The sequence below is a fragment of the Fringilla coelebs genome (genome assembly GCF_963513975.1).
Source record: "Fringilla coelebs genome assembly, chromosome: 1".
Lineage (NCBI taxonomy): Eukaryota > Metazoa > Chordata > Aves > Passeriformes > Fringillidae > Fringilla > Fringilla coelebs.
The window spans coordinates 120,697,048-120,720,754 of NC_140028.1; the positions used below are offsets into that span (position 1 = coordinate 120,697,048).

General features: G+C 42.6%; 1 protein-coding gene across 3 annotated transcripts in view; it reads left to right on the top strand.

The window, feature by feature from the left end:
- Positions 1-12,443: 12,443 nt before the first annotated feature.
- Positions 12,444-23,707, top strand: part of OSBPL3 (oxysterol binding protein like 3) — an 81,642-nt gene continuing 70,378 nt past the window's right edge. For all 3 annotated transcript variants that reach the window (XM_084205548.1, XM_084205546.1, XM_084205547.1), the window contains exon 1: positions 12,444-12,640. The gene's annotated coding sequence lies outside the window, so the exon portion shown is untranslated. The remainder of the gene's footprint in view (positions 12,641-23,707) is intronic.

Below are 23,707 nucleotides of genomic sequence, written 5' to 3' on the forward strand. Positions count from 1 at the left end.
GAATTCAGCTGCAGCACATCTGGCCCCTTCCCTGCCTGGTAATTAGAGGACCTGGAGTGAGGTGAAGCTATTGTAGGAGAGCTGAGGGACACGTAGGTGAACTTTGCAAGATGAAGGGAAATCCATGGTTATTGAGTCGAGCTTCTTGAGAAACATGTAGAGAAACAAATCTGTAAGACAGCAAACTTCTTTCATTCTGCTGCCCATTTCATACCATCTTCTCTTTCCCTCTGAAGTTTCTTACTCTGAATTTTTTTCTTCCATTTATGTTCAGGAATCTCACCTGAGTGATTCAGAGTCTTTTCAGCTGCCAGTTTGAAGATGTCTTTCATTGCCATTGAGCCTACATTTGCTGAATTAAAAGACAGTCACCTTTCTGGGCATCTCCTCCCTGTGCTGCTCAGGCTCATAGAAGCTCAAGCAGCACATCCATTCTCTGCCAAACATTTTGTGTCACTTTCCTTCCTTTTATTTTTTGGGGAGTGGATACTGAATATAGAACTCACATTGACACTGGGGACCTTTTATGATGACAGTTATGATTTGTCATGCTGGTTATATCTGGATAATTTTCTTTTAGATGGGAGATTTCAAGAATTGAAAGCATTGAGATTTTTAGCAAAAAGTACTTTTCAAATTCAGCCTCAAATATGGAAGTGATAGGATGGCCTCCTGGGGAGGTGAGAGGGGGACAAAAAGGAAAAATACTAGAAGAATTCTTTGGGTATGCACTTAAGGTATGTGTAAGTCTGGTGAAGGAACAAAAGAGAAAAGAGAGTGATGAAATGAGGGAGTGGAAATGCAGAAGGCCACACAAAAAAGCAATGTGGGATGTCTTTGAAAAATGCCTTTAAGTTTCAAGGGCATTGATGCAGCCTGTTGTTAACTGGCAAAGTGAAGACCAAAAGAAGGCTGCATGGTATCATATTGTCTATTACCTTTCATTTTCTTCTTTAAAATGTTAATATTTCACTCACTTCTTGACAATTGCTGAACACTCAGCAGATGTCTTCAATGAACTGACAGCATGCATTTGCATCCTGAGCACCACAAATTGATTTGACAGCTAAACTGGACAATTTAAACAAAAAATGGTTACAGTCAAGTCTACAGTCTATCTTCTTGTCAAAAGAAACCCTGGAAAACACTGGCTCATTTGACACAAATATTCCGTTCAGCCTCTGAGAAATACTTTGCTCAGAAGAAAAATAGAAGAAAATATAGTCTAACCCTCCAATTTTATTGTTCCTGCTTCTTCAGTGAGTAAGCATGTAGTGGGAACCCTAACCTCCTGTCTAAAGCATTTTCTGAGAATCAAGCATTTCCTGACAGGAATTCAGGTTTTTTTTTGGTGGGGGAATACCACTAATTAAACACACTGGATTGGTAAAGACATTAAAGCACTGCATCTTCTTAGGAATAGCTTAATCACTGCCAAGGTCAGGGATTCATTCTTTTCCTCTTTATTCTGCAAGGAAATGAAACAATTCAATCTGCACCCTTTGGCACAACTCATGCTGTGGTAGCCCTGTGGCATTCCCCCATGACAGGTGGACTTCCCTTACAGGAAGGAAGGGGAACTGGTTCTCATGCATCTTTTCCAAGTGCTCCAGTTACTGCTTCACTTTTTTGAACTTGGCCCTTGACATTTTTTGGGTCTTTTCTTGCTGAAACTGTTTGGCTAGTCAGTTCACATTTGCAAAGAGTCTCGAGATGACAGCAACCACACTGGCAGTTCTACTGGTACTTTTTTAATGTTCTTCTTGCCAGTTGTGCTCAGGGCTGACCTTGGAGGTTGCAGTGCAACCAGAGCCCACTGCACACAAGTATGCTGCAACTTACATTCCTTCCAAAAAGCCTTATCTTGAACTTTCTTTCTTGGTGTCCTGATTTTGGCTGAATCAGGGTTAATTTTCTCCCTAGTAGCTGGTGCAAGGCTGTGTTTTGGATTAAGGGTGAGCATAATGTTGACAACACACTGGTGTTTAGTTGTTGCTAAGTAGAGCTTTCTCTGAACCAAGGACTTTTCCGTGCTTTGCCAGTGAGGAGGCACAAACAAGCTGTAAGGGAGCAGCACAGCCAGGGCAGCTGATCCAAACTGAGCCAAGGGATATTCCACACCACAGAATCAGGCTCATTATACAAACTGCGGGGAGTTGGCTGGGAGGGGCAATCCCTGCTCAGGGATGGGTTGGGCATCATTCAGTGGATGGTGAGTTGCTCTAGTGTGCATCACTGGGATTTTTTCCCCTGGAGTTTTATTTCTCTGCTCTCTCTCTTTGTTACATCTCTTTTCATTACTATTATTAGTAGTAGTATTATGCTTGATTTTATTTCAATAATGAAACTGTTACTATTTTAAGCCACAAGTTTCACCCCTTCCCAATTCTCCTGCCTGTCCCACTGGGGCTGGGAGAGTGTGAGAGGCAGTGTGGTTCTTAGTTGCTGCTAGGGTTAAACCATGACAGTTGGTATTTCATTTACAATTATATTGCTTCCAAACGTTTACAGTAGCTTTATTAGATCCATCTGGTATTCTTCATAATCCTCCCAAACTGTGCCAAACCCAAATAATCTGTATCAGAAGCAAATTTTACTCCCAGACCATTCATCCTGTCAGACTCTGAATACTGCACAGAACAGTGGCTCCAGACAGGGTCCTTGGGGCCTCCTGCTATTAACCTTTTTCCACTTTAAGAGGCAGTAATTTACTCTAGCTCTTTATAGTCTCTCAGATAGTTTTTAACTCATGATATGACTTTACCTTTCACGTCTGATTCTCAAGTTCCTTTACAGCCTCTTGGAAAAAGACCTTATTGACAGTGTTTCAAGGCTCTCAATTAATTTCATCTCTTCATCCTTCACTAGCCAGTATTTTAATACTGAAATAATGTTTACATATTAGAAAATAAATGCTCTTCCTGCCATTAGTAAGTGACTTCATTTTGGCTTATCAAAAGCAGTGCATGGGAGGCATATTTGCTCGTGTTTCTCCCCCTGTTGTTATGACTGTTTGCTTCCAGTCTCTAATAGTCCCCCAGCTGCCTCAGCAAAACACCTTTAATTCTTTACCTCAACACTGATTAAAACTCTATAACCTGTGTGATTCCTAAAATCAACACGAGTTCCATTTTAGAGAGTGAATATTGTGTTTTTTCATTTCTCCTTGCAAAGCAAATGTTTGTCATTACACATTGTCTTAGCTTTTTGAGATCAGTTTAACAGCCCATTTAATTCAAAAGCCATTTTTCATTTTGTGGGAGGTATTTTTTAAATTCAGATGCTTCTTACTGTAGTTCTTTCTAGATATTCTTATGTCACCTGCTCCCAGTTATGTAATATGATTTAATTCACCTTTTCAAAGATGTCTCCAGAAGTCTTTTGCCTTTATTACTTGTAAACACTAAGAAAACCCTGAATTCCCCACAGGCAGTTATTTCCTGCCATTTGATTTTACTAATTACTGTGATAATCATACAATCTTTAGGTTGGATAAGGCCTTTAAAATCAACCATTCACCCAGCACTGCCAGGTTAACCTCTAAACCATGTCCTAAAGTGCCATATCTACATATTTTTTAAATGCCTCCAGGACTGGTAATTCCACCACCTCCCTGGGCAGCCTCTTCCAATGCCTCACAACCCTTCTGGTGAAGAAATTTTTTCTAATCTCCTATCTAAACCTCCCCTGGTGCATCTTGAGGGTGTTTCCTCTCATTCTATAGTTTGTTACTTGGGAGAAGGGGCTGACCCCCACCTGGCTACACCCTCCTTCCAGACAGCTGTAGAGAGTGATGAGGTCCCCCAGGAGCCTCCCTTTCTCCAGATTAAATTCCCCCAGCTCCCTCAGACACTCCTCATTTTGCTCCAGGCCCTTCCCCAGCTCTGTTACCCCTCTCTGGACACTCTCCAGCACCTCAATGTTTTTCTTATAGAAAGGAGTCCAAAACTGAGCACAGGATTTGAGGTGTGAGCTCACCAGTGCTGTGTACAGGGGGACAATCTCTGCCCTGGTCCTGCTGGCCACACTATTGCTGATACAGGGCAGGATGCCATTGGCCTTCTGTGCCACCTGGGCACACTGACAGTGCATGTTCAGCAACCAGCACCACCAGGTCCTTTTCTGCCAGGCAGCTTTCCAGCCACTCAGCCCCCAGCCTGGAGCACTGGCTGTGACCCCAGTGCAGGACTCAGCACTTCACCCTGTTATGTCATACCCTTGGCCTTGGCCCATTGATCCAGCCTGTTCTGATCCCACTGCAGAGCCTTCCTACCCTCCTGCCCTGATCAACACTCCTGCCCAACTTGGTGTTGTCTGCAAACTGACTGAGGGGCCAGTCCATGTCCTCACCCACATCATTGACAAACATATTGAACAGGACCGGCCCCAAAAATGAGCCCTGAGGGATGATGAGTGTGCATAAACAGATCTGTGTCTCTGCCAAATGTTTTCCTTCTTCAGTTATGAATGGAGGACTTGGTGTTTTTAAAGATTATAGTATATTATATACTTGTTCACTCAGTTCCTTGAAATGTGTACAGACCAATCACCTCAACATTTTTGGTGTGATATTTGCTGAACTTTTCAACAGGTTTGTTTTTATTTGGTTTTGTTGTTTTGTTTTGGTTTTGTTAAAATTCTATTTAAAAATAACAGTTTGTTAAAATAAATATCTTAACAGCTGGCCAATCTCTATCTATTTGTATTAAAAAATAAATTTTAGAGGTGGCTGACTTAAAAACTTTACACAGGTATCTCTCTCCAACACCTCTTCTGGAGGTAGAAAAGAGGAAATGCAGCTGCATATCTCTGTCATGGCCGAGATTGAGCTTGTGCTAAGTGACTGAGCAGCAGCTGGGTAGACTGAGATGACTGAAGAACTGGCTATACCTGGGCTGCAGGTGAATAAACTTCCTTTCATACCTTTCGCTCCTGACCTCTGTATTCGTATTTGCCCAAGGCGGACTGCGTGGGAGGTTTGCTTTTCCTCTGTTTTACTTTGTCAGCCAGTTGTGCCAAAGTGTGGCACTAGTGCCATAAAAACTCTTGTTCTTCTCTTTCTCAGCAATCACCTTTGAGTTCAATTCTCATTGCTTTATCATTGACAAAACTTTCTTAACCACAGAAACCCATTCTCAGCAGTAAACCCTTAGGAGAGCAGCATGGATGAAAGGATGGATGCATTGAGCAACAGCCCCTGTGCCCATCTTGCCTCAATTATCACGAGGCAGTAGTGGGGGGGAGTACTTGTTTTACCACAGCTGCCTGGATTCTCATCAATATCTTAAGATGCAAGGGAAAATCAGAGCTACTCAACATTTTGATCCCTTAGGTAAGGCATCTGACAGAAAACTCATTGAGCTTAAAGGATGATTTTTCCATTGACTTCAACAGCTCTAGATATGGTCTGATTCTGCTGCCTGGAACAGTAATGTTACTTCAAATAAAGCAGAAGATTTAATTTCTTGGATGTTCCTTCTGGTTGGAACAATTGCTGACCTCTGGCAAATAAAAAAATAAAGTCTGCTTGGACTTATTGACTTGTTTTGTGTGGAGCCAGGGTTATGGTGTCTGGGAAGACATATCTTTCTGTCAAATAAGGTCTACTGCCAGCAGTAAAAGTGGGAAGTAAGCTTACTAGTATGTGTCTTAGCTGTTTTAAAACTCAGGCCGTGACACCAATGGCTGTGATACAGAAAGAGGAGAGGCTGCTACTGTACCCCAGCAGAACTCAACCCACCTAGCTTAGTTTTTCCCTCAGCTAACAGTAACTTGGCAGTCAGACTGAACAGTTTTCCTGATGGAAATCTCCTGATGCAAATGAGCAGTTCATTCACAGTAGAAACAGGCATGCTTTCTACAGTCATCTGGTGAGATCCTGACCCGTGCACATCTGTCTAACAGCTGTGGCACTGGATAGTTTTGCTGCATTAAGTGCGGATGAGGCGCAGGTCTGGGGGGTTGTTTTAGCTGGGTACTGCTAATTTTCTTCACAGTAGCTAGACTTGGGCTGTCTTTTGAATTTGTGCTGAACACAGTGATGATAGAGGAGATAAGTTTTTTGTTATTGCTGAGCAGGGCTCGCACACAGCCAAAGCCTTTTCTGCTTTATATACTGTAATGCTGGTGAGGGGACTGGGGGTGCGTGAGAGGTTGGGAGGAAACACAGACAGGTGACTCCCACTGTCCAAAGGGATAATCCAGACCATGTGACATCATGTATATAAAGTGGGGGGATGAAGGAAGAAGAGGGGGCCACTTGGAGTTTGTCTTCCTAAGTACATGTTGGGCATGATGGGGCCCTGCTCTCCTGAAGATGGCTGAACACCTATCTGCCTTGTAAAGCAGTGAATTCCTTGTTCTGCCTTGCTTGTGTGTGCAGCTTTTTCCTTGCCTATTAAACTGTCTCTTATCTCAACCCACGAGTCTTCTGGCTTTATCCTTCTGATGCTCTCCCTGATCTCACTGGTGGGGCAGTGAGGGAGTGACTGTGCGGGGCTTGGCTGCTGGCTGGAGTTAAACCAGGACAGGGTGAGAAGTATCAACAGGCACAAACTGGGTGTAACTATGCCCAGTCTGAGAACCAGGAGACTGTCTGATCACTGGAGCAGGAAGGCTCTGGAACAGCTCTTTGGTTGGAGGCCAGAAGACAACTTTCAAGTGAGCATGAGGAGAGTTGGTTCTCTGTTCTTCTGCTCTGACGCCAGTCAGCAATAACTGTTTGCTAAGTTTAATGTCTGTAAAGCTGGACTGCACACATTGTCAAGGTCATGCTTGTTACTGCCATATTGACACTTGCTGAGTATCACATGCACTCAAATGAAGTACTAGCAATTTCAGGGAGTTCACACAATGGAAAACGTTGTTCATGCTGGCAGGAAATGTACCTTGTAGGTCCAATTTACAAGGTTTGAGCAATAAAATTTATTTTCCTTTGAAGCTAAATGCAAAGGTATCTTCCCATGGTCTTCCAGATAATAACTCAGTGTCTTATCTTACCTTTTGTGTTCATGGTCCCAAAAGAATTAAATAACTTGGCATTGGCAGTTTTTTGCACCAGTGTTTCTACTTTTTTTCCTCTTGTGTATTCAAAGGAAAGGAACAGCAAAGCTAATACTAATAAGAGAAACTGGGATCCTACTCTCAGAGCAGAAAGCATGACAGTCTTGAAAGATTAAAGAATCTGTGTGGCGATCCTCTGAGAAAAGAACAGGGACCTAACCTCTGGATTTGAAGTGCTCCATGCTGTGTGCAATACTTGAAGGAGAAAGAAGAACACAAGAGGTATGCCTGGGCCTCACCCAGAGCCCAGAAAGTGAGCAGAAACTTTGCTTGCAATAGACAATATATTAAGTCTTCCATCTGCATCTAGGTGAGACGCTAAAAAGCTGAAGGACCCACGGGTCTGGAGTATCTCTGCTAATCCTTTGTGCCCCACAGGAGGTTTCTGTCTCTCCTCCCTCAGTAGCAATCTGAATAACCAGGCCTGCATCAGCAGGAGGGATAATCTGGCCTGCAGTGCACTGAATTCCAGTGCTGCCCAATGGCTGTATTGCCCTCTGCCAGCTGAACGGCGTCTGGCTGCCAGATTCTGCAGAGACCTGTATCACATCTCTGTAAACATGCTTTCTAAATATGGTAAACCTCCATGTACCCTGATGTTTTTTGCCTTAAGTAATAAAAAAAAAATTAGGACTAATTTTTTTTTTCCATCTGACTGCCTTTTAGATAAATACTAAAATCCCAGAACGCTGGGACAAATGAGTAATAGTCACCAACGAGGGGGAGGAGGATAAATGTTATAAAACAGCATCTGGTATGTATGAAACCAGCCCAAGACTGAGAAATCCAGAATCTCCAATTGCCTGTTTGTTTAACTTCTCTTCTTAAGGGAAAATGCTGCTATAAAAAAATCAGAATAACTTTCTCTTGAAAACCTTGAGGTTTCCTCTCATTTCCGAGGCAGTACTAAGTTACTACTTAAAAAATGTCCTTGTCTGTGTAAAGAAGAAACTCAGTGATTCTTTATTCCATTTCTCTAGAGGTCTCGATGTTAATTTTACTCATTCACCACACAGTGACCACTTGACATTCGAAATTGGCTCTCAAATGCAGTAAGCCCAGGAGCCAGACCAAATGCAAGTGAGCCCTCCCAGTTTCCCTGGAGCTAAGTGAAACAGACAAATAAAACTCAAATCAACAGCAAGAAAAGTACTTTTAATACTCATGATGAGCGTTACTATTTGGAATTCAGTGACTGCCAAGCACACAGAACCTACTGTGGCAGGTAATGCACAGAACCACCTACACTCACAAAAACAGGGTTCCCGAGAGTCTGCATTTTTGGCTTTTGGGTCTTTTTTGAGCAACATATGTTGCATGCATTCTCTATTTCTTTGGTGTGCACTGGTGCCTTCTGGGACAGATCAGCAATGTTGTGGGAAGAGGCTGTGAAGCCATGTTATGTTATCCTGTTATGTATGACATGTCGTGTTGTGTATCTCATGTCATGTTACACAGCTATACACTAAGCATGGTCATTCATGGCAGCCACAGTAAATCTGTGCACCTTTTTAATGTTTGCTGCCTGGTTCATCCTATTCAGCTTTCTACATTTTAGACCAGGTCAAACTTCTTTGGACCATTTGGCATGGGAACTCTCTTCCTGAGTGCCCAGGTGGTGGATATTAATTCCTTTTCAGTTTTTCATCTTCCCATTCCGACTTCCTTCTGCCCACCCACCTGCTTTGCCAACATGGAAAGACTACAAGCCTTCCTGCTCTCTCTCTGCCCTCACCTGAATAAGTAAACAAAAATCAATATAGCGGTTTGTAAGAAGAAAAAGAATAAAGGGTGCTGTGATAGCAGGTCTGCTTTCCCTCACAGCTGTAGAGCTCTTTTCACCATACAAATGGTGAGGTGCAATCAAGATTGCTAAAAGTACTGCAAAAATTAATGAATTTTGCAACACATATGATATGCTCTTACCTCAGAGGTATCCAGAAGGGCTCCGAAGGGAATCTAACAAGGCTAATTCTAGCTGGGAAGCCAGACAAGTCATGGAAGACCCAGTAACCATGGTCATGTGAAAAGAGGCCTGGGCAGCCTAGGGAGATAAGAATTTAGAAATACCAGCAAGAAAGTGCATGAAAGGTGGTGCCAAGAGCTTCCATAATACCAGCCAGTAAGTGCAACAGGACAACAGCAACGTTTGCCAAAGCACTGTCAGTGGGATAGAGGCTCCTCAGTGGAGACCAAGAATAACATAGAAGGAACTGGCATAAGGACAGAAATTACATCATGGGGAGGCCTGGTGGAAAGAAGAAAACTCTCAAGGACAGATTTATTTTTGTGCATGAAGAAAGATGTTTCTGAATTTCAAGATAGATAACTCCTGCCCAGGACTGAAGATATATGTGCATAGTCATCAGAAGAGTTAGACAGATGAACGCAATAACTTTGCAATGTGCACAACTTGTGCTGCTCACACCTCAGCCACAAAAATACTGATAAATATATCCATCTGCTGTAAATGTAGAAGCTCTTTGCAAAACTTATTTGTCAGTTCTTCAGCTCAAACCGCAGGACAAAACTTGTGTCTAATAATGAGCCTTTCTCTTTGTGCTCCATATACATGGAATGGAAGCTGGCTCACCCACCAGACTAAGATTGCTTAAACACGAGACATCATTGCTTGTCTTTGAGTTCAATAGGGATGCAATAATTATTTTTACCTAATAATTAAAGGGAAAAAAATCAAGCTGGAAATCAAAAGACAATCCCTTTCATTGCACCACTGGAAGCATTATTATGAACTGTCTTTACAAAACCACAGGAAAAAGCAAGCTGAAAGAACACATATTTTAGTAGAGTTTTAATTCAGACCGTGTAATTTAATTCTGAATTACAATAGATCAAAGGGAAACTGAATTAAAGAAAATACCTGTTGGATTATGCAGAATGGAGTTCCTCTTCTTAATAGCTCTGAAAAGATGACTGTGTCATGAGGCTCCATCAATCAGAAAGCCCAAAGAGCAAGGATAAATCGAAGGTTAAGTGCATGTTGCTGAGGAACACCCTAACCACCCTCCTTTTATGATTATAAACCGGATGAGTTTGTGTGGATGGATCTATTAAGAACAAAAAACCAGCAATCTATATTCACACAGAGGCTTTCTGCCCATACATTTCCCCCAATGTGTGCAACCACATTGTATCTTGCCATCTCAGATAATGAACTGTCACTATTTCTCTGTGTGTTGCTTTTCTAACAGAAAGAATGACCTTGTTCTCAAAAGGCTGGTTATTACTTTTTTCCTAAACTTTTCTTTAGCACAGGAAAACAGAGCACTCAGATATTTTTTCATTGTTTCTGTGTGACAGAAGGAAAGAACAAAAGGAAAGGAAACGAAGCCCTAAATTCATAAGAAGATCAAACTCCTTCCTGATGTAACTCCAGTGAAATAATGTAATACAGCCCATGGATGCACCCAGTCCATGTTTTTTACACAGGAACAATAGAAGTCCTAAATATTTCATGAATCTCAAACCAGGCAACATCTATACAACAGGACTCAAGATGGAGATTTTGGTCTGGAAGAGAATTTTAATTTTTGCAATTTGTGTCTTTTTTATTGCAGGGTCTGGAGATTGCACATCTTCAGGTAGACACACGGTTACTTTCTAAATTAAGATGTGGTCTGAGTTAGATTTCAATGGAAGTTGGAAGAGGCCACATATGCATAGGAAACATGCTGTTACCTAACAATGAGCTATTACATCATGGGAACACTAGAAAGGTATGCCATCAACATACTCCAGGTGTCTAATTTTTCCTTAACTGAATTGATGCTGCAGACTGTTTGGTGCCTTTAGTTCAAAAATTGTGCTCTTTAAAATGACAGGCGCTGCTAGTTTTGTCCTAAAACTGGGATTTATAAAATCAAACTTTTATAAAATCTGAAACCCAAGGAATTGCTAAATGTTATTGTTAAATTCTACTTGCCTGCAAACAGATATATACCCTCTGGCAACGCCTGAACGCCCATACAGCAGCGACTTGCAGCTACAGTAAACAATACTATGAAAACTAAAACTACTTCTGCTGCTTTTCATTGACTTTGATGCTGGATGCTGACTAAAAAGTCGTTGCTTGAGCTTTCATTGTGTAGGCAGCATCTCCTCAAGCCATCGTCAGTCTGGATAGCTGCAGTCAACAGCAGAGGCATCAGGAGCCCTCGGTGCTGTAGCATCACACAGGCCAGCTCTGAAAGCAGCTTTCAGGTTGTTTGGGTCATGCTGCTGCTGATGGTTTGGGAAGCCTTCAGTGGATACTGTCCTTACTAAAAGTGATGTTCTGCCTCTCTCACGCCCTTACAAGATTTTGTTCAAGGTGCTATGTACTACTCTGCTCGGTTATGCTGCCTCAAGTTCCAATCTGTGAATACCATTCCTAACTTTCGGGATGTCCCTTAAGCTTGCTCTTACAAATGCTTCTGCTCTTTTTTAATGCTGTATGAATGGTATTCATGAAGAAAAAGGTTTCTGTTTCCCTCCAGTCGAGGAAAGCACCGAGTTCTGAATGGAATTGAGAAGCAGCTGATCAGTTTTGTGCATGTGAGTCTGAGTAAAGAAACCGGGGTGGTTCTTCCCGCCCCCCTCCATTTCCCCTAAGTGTAGATTAAATCGCACTTTGTAAGTAAAGACGGTGTGAATGGTGTGCCAGGTCACATCCCGTCTACCTCCTCGCAAGCAGTAACAATTTCTGAAAGATTTAGTGCACACATTAAGGGTTCATGGAAGCCGTCCAGCGCTCTTCTAACGGCTTGGATCTAATTAGTCATTCAAGATGTTTATTTTTAAATAAGGTGCAGAGAAACACGATAATTTTAGGATGCCGGTTCAGGGAAGGAGTAGCCGGGGAAGGCGGGGAGGGGTGGTTCTCCCCCGGAGGAGCTCTTCCCCAGGCGGATGGCGAGGTGGGGCGCGGGAAGCGCTCCCAGTGAGCGGGAAGTGATGCCCGCAGGCTGCTGTGGATGCGGCGATCCCCGACAAACCCTCTCCGCCGGCGCTCGCTCGCACTTCGCCCCTGCGGCGCGGGGAGCCGCGCCCTCGGGTCCAGGCGGCTTAGGGAGCCATCGCTCCCGAGGCCCCCTCCGGGTCGCTGCGGGATTAGCTCCGCGCCTGCCCTGCCCTGCCGTGCCCGCAGCCCGCCCCAACTGCTTAAGGCGGGCTCGGGGGCTCAGCTGCGGCTTAGCCCGGGGCTCCTGTCCCCGCGTCCCCTCGGGACCGCTCCCCACCTGTCCGCGGGCGCTGCCCGTGACGTCATGGAAACACCCCTGCCCCCGCCCCGCGGGCCGGGAAGGCGGGCGGCGGCGGCGGCGGCTCTGGGCGGCGGTGGGGCGGGGGCAGCGCAGGCTCCTCCCGTTGGCCGGAGCGGCCGTCAGTCGAGGCGGCGGTCCTGCCGCCGGTCCCGCTCGTGGGTGTTCCTTGCCAGCCGGAGCGAGCGCTCACCCGGACCGGCCCTTTATGCTGGCTGTCGTTCCTGCCAGGCTCCTTCCTTCCTCGCTCCTGCCTGCGGGGCGCCGCTGCCCGGGGACTATGGCGGGGGCGCCCGGCGGGCCGTAGGTGTGGAGCTCAGGTGGGTGTCCGCTGTAGGGATGGGATGGGATGGGATGGGACGGGGCGGGCTGGCGGGGCGCAGCCCGGCGGGGCTGGCGGCGGTCGCCGCTCCCCTCGCTGGAGCGCTGCGGGACGAGCCGGGGCTCCGCGGGACGGGACGGGCCGAGGGGCGGCAGCCGGCGAACTCGGCAAGCGAGAAAAGTGTCGCTTTGGCGCCCAGCAAGCGCCTTTCACGCCCGGCTGGCAGCGAGGGCGCCCACGGCTGCCGGCCGGGGGGCGGACGGGCGGGTGCTGCCGGTGCAGCGCCTTATCCCGCCGAGCCCCTCCAGCCTCCTCCTGCGGCCTCGGGGGCTCCGGCCGCGCTGTCACAGCCCCACGAGGCTGTTCCGGAGCGACAGCCAACTTAGACACCGTCACTGCTCCGGGAGGGTGCTGCTGAGGGGTTTATTTTCCTGCCGGTACGCTCCATGTGGCGCCGAGCCGGAGCGAATTCAGGTGAGCCGGGACGCACCGGGCAGCCGCTGCCCCGGGGACGGGCTGGAGCAGCTCTCCCGCGGCTGCGGGCTCTGGGGGATCGCCCGGCTGCCGGCTGGCTGTGAAATCCCTGGAACTTCAGAAATCTTGGGCGTGTTTGCAAAGCCATCGATCTCTGCTCAATCTGTGGTTCTCTGTGCTGGCAGCTGGCAGCAGTGTTAAATAAATAAATAAAAAAAACCACAACCAAACACCATTTATTATTATTATTATTATTATTATTATTATTATTATTATTATTATTATTATTATTATTATTATTTCTTCTTGCCTCTATCTTCTCTATCTTAAATAGGTTAATTAAATCCAGCTTGCTTCTAGGTTGATTTAATTTCCATTTGAGAACCAATTAGGCAATATGAGCTTTTAAATACTCCATTATTTGAAAACTGTTTGGTGTACAGTACTTCGCAGTTCAGTGACAGTGAAGTACTCTTCATTGAGACTGTTTTGTTTTTACTAGGAGGATATCTAGAACAGCTAGAGAAAAGGACATTTAATAAATGTAAGGTAATTTTCTGCCGTATGTTTTTGTCCTAGGCCGCTAATGATGCTACCTGTGTTTTTCTTTCTCTGTTTTCTTGAGAAGGGACAAAGGGAACAGTTGCTTCACCCCTTGACTTTCATCGATTAATCATAGAGTTCAGAGTGTTTCACTCATAGGGTTCAGAGTGTTTCACTCTAATTAATTTCAACAGAGCTTGTAAGTCCGGTTTGGGTATTTAAAGCGTGTGTTTTCATGGACATTTTCTGTAAAGCCCTGGGTAGCGACAGTTTTAATTTCCATGAGCTTTGTTTTTTTATTGTTTAAAATGCTTTTAAAAAGATATCTTTAAATAATACTGCCCAGTCTGCGCTCCCAATAGATTCAAACTAGTTAATAGATTAATAGATTAACTAGTTTTCCATTGTGGCTCTTATCCATTTTCAAAGCAGCAGCATTCACAAGTCTTGATTCTCTTTCTCTTTACTCTTATATTGCCTTCCCCACACATTGCATTAGGCCCACTTATGTCATCTCTTTTATAATTTTGTGTAGTATCTGGGTTTGCATGCAGGAAGGGTGGGAGGGAACTTTTAGGTGTTGGAGATGTTCTCTGTGTGTGCACAGTTGTGGTTGTGCTGAAATTATTAGTGTGCTCACCAAGGACAGGAAATGATGGTGAGGTTCTGCTGGAGTCTGCCTGTTGCAACACTGTGTGTGGCTAGCTCATTCACTGTTGCAAATGTAAGTGTGCTGTATTTTATACAAAACCTTATTTGGGTTTTTTTTAAGTAGATATGTGTACATTGTTGCAAAGAATTGGGTCTTGTTCAAACCACATCTATTATAAACAGATGTGTGTCAGCTTAATTCCCGCGTTTGTTGCATTCTCTAGATCTTGTTACATACTGAGGAGAAAATAGAGTCAAACATGGCATTTCTCAGACCTTATGGTTTCTAATTGTAAGGCTGAGTTTTCAGTTTCTGCAAATGGTGCTCTTAGCTACCAAATGAAAAAAGCCTCTCTATAGAAAAGTTAATTCATATCTAAAGTACTAATATGTTTTAGGTTTAAATTGGATTTTCTACAAAGTGCATTTCAAAACCATGCAGTGATGAACAGGCAGCAGAATGAGTATGTTACCGTGCATGGGGTATTTTACATGTCAGAAGCAGTGTACTATCTGTATCAGCATATTTTGATCTCATTAAATTCAATTTACTTTAGTGCAGGTAAGATTTGACATACCGAATTAGCAAAGTTTTGCTGGTAAAAGGCTGTGGTGTAGATACTGTGATGCCCTGCTACTAAGGTAGCAAAGAAACTTCTAGGAGAATCTAATTGCTTTTTTTCTGTATCAAGTTTCAGATAATAGGATGCAGATACACTGAGATCTGACAAACAACTCTCTGGACCAGGACTAATATGTTTCCAAATTTACCCTGCTCTGCTCTTTGAGATGCTGGATTTGCATGTCTGTCTTCTGCATTAGTGACTATGTTCAAACATTATACTTTGGGGGGCAGACACTGTTTTTAGGCTCCTGCAGCTGTCACTTGTGCAACGTCCTTGAATACTGTGCCTTGAAATACATATATCATTGCTTAAGTTTGTCATTTATCTAAAGGACAAGGAGGTTTGGGGTATCGTAACATTCGGTCCTGTTATGGGTGGGTACTTGTCTTTATTCTACTAACATAACATGTACCTCCTCCATGTTAATTTCTAATTACCTTAGAGGGAGGTTTTCTGTCTGCCTTCAAGGCTGAGTGATGTGGGTGTTGATGCTAATGACTATGATAGCCTAGGTAAAGTTGTAGGCATGATAATTAAGAAAAGCACAGCTCTGGGTCTGACCCTGGGAGGCAGGATATCTGTAACTCCTTCTTTAAATCTGTTTTAGCGCGTTACTTGTGCAGAGTTCTTGAAGATGCTTGTGGCTTTCACATAGAGTATATGTTCAGAAGTAGATTCTGTTATATATGAAGTTATGACATGAATGAACAGCATTGGGGTTTCGGAATTCTGTCAGCGTGAAGCTCGTGCACGTTGTTGCGAGTCACTTGAAACATTTAAAAATAAAGTTGAGGACAGCCTCAGATGGGGAAGAAAGCGGAGAACTTGAACAAATTCTTTCTGATTTTCCGTGTTCAGCTGTTGCAACTGAGATAATTTTTAAATGATCAGAGGTGTTGTGGCTGCTGGGTTTGTTTGTTTGTTCGGGGGGTTTGGTTTTGTTTTGATTTTTTTCTAAAATACAAATTCAATGGCAAGTCTCATACCTGCCTTGCTACTGAAAGCAGTGAGGACTCTAGGAATGCTAGCTGAAACTGGGAAATGTACTTGGCCATGGCAGCTCAGCCTCTACTGTCCTGCCTGTCTGGTGTGCTTGCCTGACTCAGTGCAAGCTCCTTAGGGTAGAAGTCACGTGTTGGTGTGAGGCACTGAGCGCAGCAGGGCCTAATCCTATTTCAGAGTCTGGGCACTCCGTGATGTTAACCACGAAAGTAAAGAAATAGAGTTGAGCTGCTTTCAATCTGGCAGGTGCTGAGCAGGTTTTGCAATGTCTGTTTGCTATTTGCTAATGATTCTCAGTCTTTGAATGCAGGCTATTCTAGACATGCCTCTTGAATTGTGGAAAATAAGTACTGATAAGCAAGACTTGACAGGAATCCCTGTCATGTGCAACAGGAGGAACAAACAGAGAGAACTGACTTTCACTGACATCTAAGCCCTAAGCTTAGGGAGTACACTGAGACTTGCTATGTGCTCTTAGAGATATCTCTAAACTAAATAATTGTACATCTGGCTGTGAGACAGACATCCTGACAAAACGATAGTGGCTGTCTAATAGCATCTGGTAAGTCACAGGAGAAAGGCTGCAGAAAGGATGTTTTATGTGTCTCTGTTGTTTGTCAATATTGTAACTGCTTAGACTGAATGTGAAAACTTGTCCTTTGAAGTCATTGAAAAGCGTACTAGGCAAGCTCTGCATTCCTCCTGCAGCCATGAGGTGTGCATATATATCTGTGGTTTTAGATTTGTCATTTTCAAGTTCAGTTGTTAAACTACAAGTACCCGAACTGAAATTTCCTCTCTAGTCTTTAAGTTGTGGGGGTTTGATACCTGAATCATATTTAGTTTGGCAAACACAGCTGCTGCCATGTCAACACTTAATTATTTCCTTCTGAACATTTTCTTTGGCAATTATAATAACAGGAGTGTACAAACAAATCTCCCTTTCCTCTGCTTTCCAATGTAATGCATAGGCTGAGAATTAATGACATTTTTCTTCAGATTAATTTTTACATATTAGCAACTTTTTAATTGAATCTTCAATTCAGAATCTTCAGATTCTGCTTCCATGCTAGTTGAACTTAATCCTGAAAAAAATCACAGCAAAACCATGGTAGTGTGTGATGCTACAGTTGTCATGAAGCAGTTGTATGTAATTGCTGTACTGAGAACAAAGACAGTAACAATACAAAGCAGTAAAGGTGAGAAACTCATCCTTATTTGCATTTCTGTGTTTACTGTAGTGGTATCTATTGAATTTCAGTAGTGACTTTTTTATTATCATTAGGAAAAAAACAAGTGTTGGGCTTTCTGGCCATTCTGTGTATCCTCTGATGAATGCTTTCAGGGTAAAAATCTGCAATAGTTCCCTTACTGAATGTAGTCATACTTTTCTCCCATCTTAGTTGCAGCCGATTCTTTTATTATTGCTCATGATGATACTGCAGAGTCTGTTATCCCACTGTAATCTCCTATCTCTTGTGCCAGTCACTCTAGGTCACTTTTAGGTCACTTCTCTCTTATCTGTTGCCACTTACTCTCGCGATTCTGGAGGCTTTTTCCTAGTCATAGTGAACACTTTTTTACTGCTCCAGTTTTAGTCTGTTCCACTTTCATATAGCTGTTGGTGAAAATGAATGAAGCTCCTGGTGTTCACGGTTCTGATAAGGAGCAGCTGTGTGGATATACTCCATTTGCCTCCCATGTACACTCTGCCCAGAGAGTAGCTGAAACCCCTGGAGAGACAATTTCTGAACAGCCTGGCAATCAGGGAGAGAACCATGTGTGCCAGAGACTTTATCCTTCTCAGTGCACAAGCCCATCTGTGTCACTGCTAATTCTGCTTGTTACAGAAGGTCGAGTCCTGCCCTTCAAGTTTTCATGTGAGCAGGATATAGGTCTCTGGTACTATTCTTCCATCTTGCCAGTCACACATGTTAAAAACATTTTGTTGCAATGTCTCCCTCTTCTCCAAGATAATTGCTTTGTCAGTGTGCCTAGAAAAATAGCCTTGAGGAGGGATTGAGTTACTTCATGCTCACAGTTGCTGAAGGGAAATTTACAATTCTTATTTTTACAGGACTTTTTCCGTCCTGTCTGCAGTGACAACATACAACTTCGAGACCAGTCTTGCTAAGTGTGTCTGTCAAAAAGGTTCTGGTGCTGCCTCAGGCTGTGAGGCATAACCATGGCATCTGCCCTGAATATGATGTGGAATGCATCTTGCCCATACCGTGCTGCCAGAGAAGAAGTTTGTTTAATAGGCTGATAAAATACTGTATTCTGAAGGAGGGTAAATGATTCTATAATTTTTCAATATCTCTTGCTTGTGACAAATATGAGCGCTGAGATGCCCTACAAAGCTTTGACAGCATAAAATCTGAATTCAAGTGCAATTTATGATGGGAGGAAGGGAGGAAGTTTCACTATGAGCATGATTCAGTCACTGACAGTCTCGTATACCTTAAAAAAGGAAACAGCAAGTGTCTGTTAATCTGCTGTGGTAGTGCTTGACTGATTTAAAATAACAATGTGTAAATCGTCAGTAGCAACAGCCATCCTGAAGACAGGCAAGTGATTGTGTTCTGTGTGTTTGGGAGCAGATGAAGGGAGCTCCAAAGGAAGTGGGCTGCTGAGTCTCTGCTAGTTCGAGATGACTGGTTATGAGTTTGAGGTGGCTCTCCCAGGTTCACTCCCTGATACCTTGCTGCTTGCCAGAGGAAGGCAGGCTGGTGCTTGCTGAGAGATGCCTTTCCACAATTTGGTAGCTGTGTGGGGTTTTCCCCCTTAATTGCATGTATCTGTGTCTGTGCAGCATAGAGGCACGTGAGCTCTTAGTTCACGGGAAGTGTGCAGCCATTTAGGTAGCAGGTCCATCTCTTTAGCAATGATTCACCACCTCCAAAGAAGGTAGGCCACCTGGAATGCATCAAGCTGTTTGGAGCTGACATTTTTGATGAAAGATTGAAGGTATTTGCTTAATAAATAAGCAATATTGGAATTAAGGAACAAAAAAAAAAGAGTTGTTAAGACTATGCCTGAAGAGAAATCTTCTCCCTAACTTTTTTTTTTTGCTAATAAGAGTAATTCATAGGACTCTGTGGTCTACCCTGGGAACTTGTCAGAACTCTATCTTACTTGCTGTTACTGTTAAATAGGGTTAGCTGAATCATTCAGAACAGCCATGTTCAGTTTCCTTAAAAGATAACATTCAAATAACAGCTTTGTCACTTCTTAAGATGTGTGAGAGGACTAGAGACAATGGGCATTGAAATGAGGGAGGTTCCATCTGAGCATCAGGAAGTTTTTCCTGCACTGGAAAGGAGGGTGACTGAGCACTGGCACAGGTTGCCCAGAGAAGATGCAGTCTCCCTCCTTGGAGATGCTCAGAAGCTTTCTGGACGTGATCCTGGATAACCCATTTCAGCTGGTTCTGCTTGAGGGGGTTTTGGACCAGATGCCCTCCAACTGGAGGGGTCCCTTCCAACTTGAACCATTCTGTGATAATTTTACTAGGGTATTTTGAAGCTCAGTGTGGTGCAATTCTGCTTTTCAAAATCTTAGATGAACAAAATAATTTTTAAAACCCAGCTAGAGTCTTGGTAACTTTTTTCTAGTCTTGGCTGTGCCTTAAAGTCAGTAAGCAACCTTGTGATTGGGGTACAGGTCGTCTCTCATACAACAGGGTGCATCCATTGTTGGAGTAGGCTTCCTGTGGAGGATTGGTGATGTCTGTCTGAGAGAATTTGAGTTTTAAAAAGAGCTAGAGCTGCTGGGGTTTTCTAAACCAGTAAGTCAAGTAGCAGCAATTTGTGTATGAGGAGAGGAGAACCTTGGCCAGATCTCGTCCTGTTATTGAACTCTAATAACAACCATGCTAGGAAAGCAGAGTTAATATTTCTTGTTTGCTTTCTGATTAAGGTCAAACAATGGAAGGAAAAGAGTTTAGGTGTTGGTCTGCAGGATTTTGTCATGTCTTGGCAAGCAAGATACTGGTTTTTAATATGTGAAATCAGTAGGTGTGCTCTTACTAGTGCCAACAAGTATTATTTAGTGAATAGAATGATGGACAACAAAGATGGACCATGGACCCTCAACAAAGATGTATCGTGGACCCTCATTTGCCTACAACTGTGGTATCTGTACCACTTCTAGGCTGAGAAAGCAGCCAGCTGGGTTTAGATTCCAGGAAAATTTCTGTGCCAAAAATATCAAGTCAAAGTATTATGATTGATTCTTGTCTTCCTTAACTGAATGGTGCTGATACTGTTTTACTGAGTGACTTAACTAGGAAGTTAACAATTCATAGTCCTTACACTACTGCCACAGCTGCTGAAATTCAGGAAGTATAAAACACATTCATTCTTTCCTGTTGTTTAAAAAGAAAAAAAAAAAGGTGTATCAGTGAGTTCACTTGCAGATTTCTTATTGTCTTTCAAATCTACCAATTTCAACTGTAAGACATTAAACCAGAAGCACTCATAATTGTAACTTTATGAACCTTATAAAATTAAGGCTTGCTGTTAAATATATTAAATATCTCCCAGTGCTTAGAGAGTTTCAAATTGTTGAGGAAGGAGAACTTGCTGAGGGAGGGAAGTGCTACTGTGGATAAAGTAAGTTCTTGCCTTTTAGCTGATAGCCAGTTTGTTTTGTTGAAACAAGCTTTTCTAACATCCTATTTCTTAGAACAAGAATACAAATACTTTGCTGAAATCATGTTTTTTCACTCACTGAATAAATATGGAACTTCAGATTCAGAGATAAGAGATTAGAATTTTCCACAGGATGGCTGAATCATAGTCTTCTCTCCACACATGGATGCAATTTTACAGCTTATTTTCCTGTGTGTAATACTACATTGTACTTTACTACTTCAAGTGCAGCAGGATCAATGCTTGCACTTAAAGATCAACAGCAGAGCCATTGCCAGGATAACACTTTCACTGATGACACTTGCTGTTTGTTTGCTTGTTTTTGAAAGAAGAAAAAGGAAGTAATGTCAGGCTTTGACAAAATGGCATATTTGATAAGTATGGTTTATAAATTCTTTTTTTTTTTTCCTTTATTGCCAGAACACTTAAGTCTACAATATCACTTTCTTCTGCCATGTCATGTGTGTGCAATTGTTGGTGTACTGGTGATCCCTTAGAGATAATATTACATTTTAAAAGATCAGGTTTCAAGTAATGGGACACCACTGAGTATTTTTAAATGCATGCAAGTAATTGTTTCCACCAGAAGAGTTTAATAATCTGCTTTTAGTCCTAGTTGATTACGTTGATAAGCTGAGTAGGGAAAATGCAACTTCCCATTTATTTCTGGCTGTAGCGTCAGCCACCTCTGTTTTTAAAGTGGTTTTCTTAATCTCATGGTAATTTGGTGCTAGAACAGTGGCTGTATCTCAGTGACACCAAGTGACTGTTCTCACTTTGGGAGATAACAGCTTCCTATTTGAAGAGGCTTGGGAAATCTTGGTTTCTGGGGCACAGCTCAGCATTTGAAAACATTGCTGTTTTCCTAACCGTGGATGCCATTTCAGTCCTGGCATTCCAGACATGACAGGTCACGTGGAACTACCAAACACTCCTTGTCAAGTGAGTTTGCATTATTTACTTTAATATGACTAGAATGCACAGTTAGCACAAACACACCCTTCTATTCAGTGCAGGATGAGAGTTGTTTGCTCAAATTTAAATAGTAGTTCAGTCTCAAGAGCCCTTCTACAAAAGGATCATCTTTGCTTGCTGTTAAGTAAATTTTGTGTTCTAAGCTAAAAAGAAAAAAAGTTTGTCTCTTGACCATTAGAAAGATGCAATGCCTTTCTCATTATGGCTGGTATCCCAGCACTCACATTTTGCAGAACTAGGATTCTTGAGGGAGTTTCTTTCTTAATATCATTACTCAACACTCTGCAAGTGCATTGCTTCTTGATCCATCTTGTGATGGTTTACTTAAGAAGAGAGATGGTATAGGCTGTGCATTTGTTGTACATTAATTTATTGATAAAATCATGTCTTATATTAGTCCAGCATAATGGAACGGTGGTATTCAGTAATGGAACCAGGATGAAGGGCGGGGAAACAGGATTTTCTATTTTTTCTTAAATATTAATGTACAAAACTTAAATTCTTTTCTTTTGATTCTGGTTTACTGACTGCTTTTTTATTTCCTTGTGGGTTTTTTTGGCCCTTGAAAATCATGAGGGTGTTTTGAGTAAACACAGCCAAGTCATCTTATGAAGCTGTTTTGCCCAGTCTTTGAATGCCACTGACACATTTGCATGCAAAAATGCTTTGTGAAATGTAGGAGGATTGCAAAAAAAAATTGCAAGGCATAGTGGGTTAGATTTGTGCTCGGATGACTTTGAAGAAGGGAATTGTTCTATAATCTCCTACTTCCTCCTTGCATTGAGATTCTGAAGTGCTTGTTTCTCTGTGTCTGGGGAGTGTAGTTATCTTTGGAAAGGCAAGGACATGCAAAGCATTGACATCAAATCAAGAAGAAAATATGCATAATTTTCATTGTCAGAATTGATGCACTTGAAGCCACCTATTGCTGGTAGCCTAAACATAGATTCTAAAACATACCATTTCCTTGATCTGCCACTTTAAAAAATTATATTCCTTAAAAAAAACCCATAAGGACACACAAAAACTTTGCACAGAAGAAATACATGTAAGTGAGTAAAGATGAAGTAATTTCTTTTTATTATGGGAAACCTAAGAGTATTAAGGCAAGGTCAGTTTTCAGCCCAGATTAAATCAGCGATAATAACATTGGCAAGTGATGTATAAAGACTTCCCTGCTGAAGGTGGCTGTACTGGCACATGAGACATCTGGAAGAGAGTTCCTGGGTTCTCATGTTCAGTATTTGCTGCAGTCAATGCATTTGTATATTCTCTTTTGCAAAGTTCCCAAGCATCATCTTAAAGTAGTCAAAGCTTGTCTCATTAACAAATTATTTCAAAGCTCACGTGTTTAGACTAAAGCTATATTCCAGGATTCTGGCTAAAAGTACCCACAACCAGCTTGTATGCCCAGCTGGATAAAATTGGTATTTTCTCTCGGTATTTATAAGAGTATTTGCACCCTTTGTAAAATGGTTTTCTCTCTATTTGTGTAGGGGTGACTCTCTTTCTCCCAGTCAGTTTAGGAGACTTGCATTTAGACTTGGAGATGCAGGGAATCTTGTGATATGGCTGATTAGGTATGTTCACGGTACTTATTTCAGAACAATATTATGCTGTCAATCTTCCTTGCATAAACTTATCTCACTCGTGTCTTAGGTACTATTTTTAAATTTTCTGACCAGATTAGATACTGGCAGTGCCTTTTTTTGATGTTTCCCTACACGGTTCTGTAGGAAATGCCTTAATTTATGTAATGGGTAGCTCTTTTCTCTTTTCATACCTTCATTAATTTGCTAATGAGTTGATCAGACACGTATTCCATGCATGTGAGTGTCTTCCTCTCCTTGGTCACCTCCCAGTGTCTCAGCAGAACTTGTGCTTGCCTTCCTCCTTGGACCCTGACCTTGCCTCCAGGGCTGATAAACTGCATTCCATGTCACTGCTTCTGTTCATGTGGCTCCTCTCACCTGGTGTCCTAGTTGTTCAGTGCATCAGATGTGCCTCTATGCCTTTTGTCAGCGGCAGGTTTTGGTAGACACCTCAATTGCCTTGCCAGTAGTAGGAATATTAAATAAAACTACCTCCAGGATAATTCTTGGCAACTTCTTCTGGTGATCCATGTCCAGCCTGATAATTTTT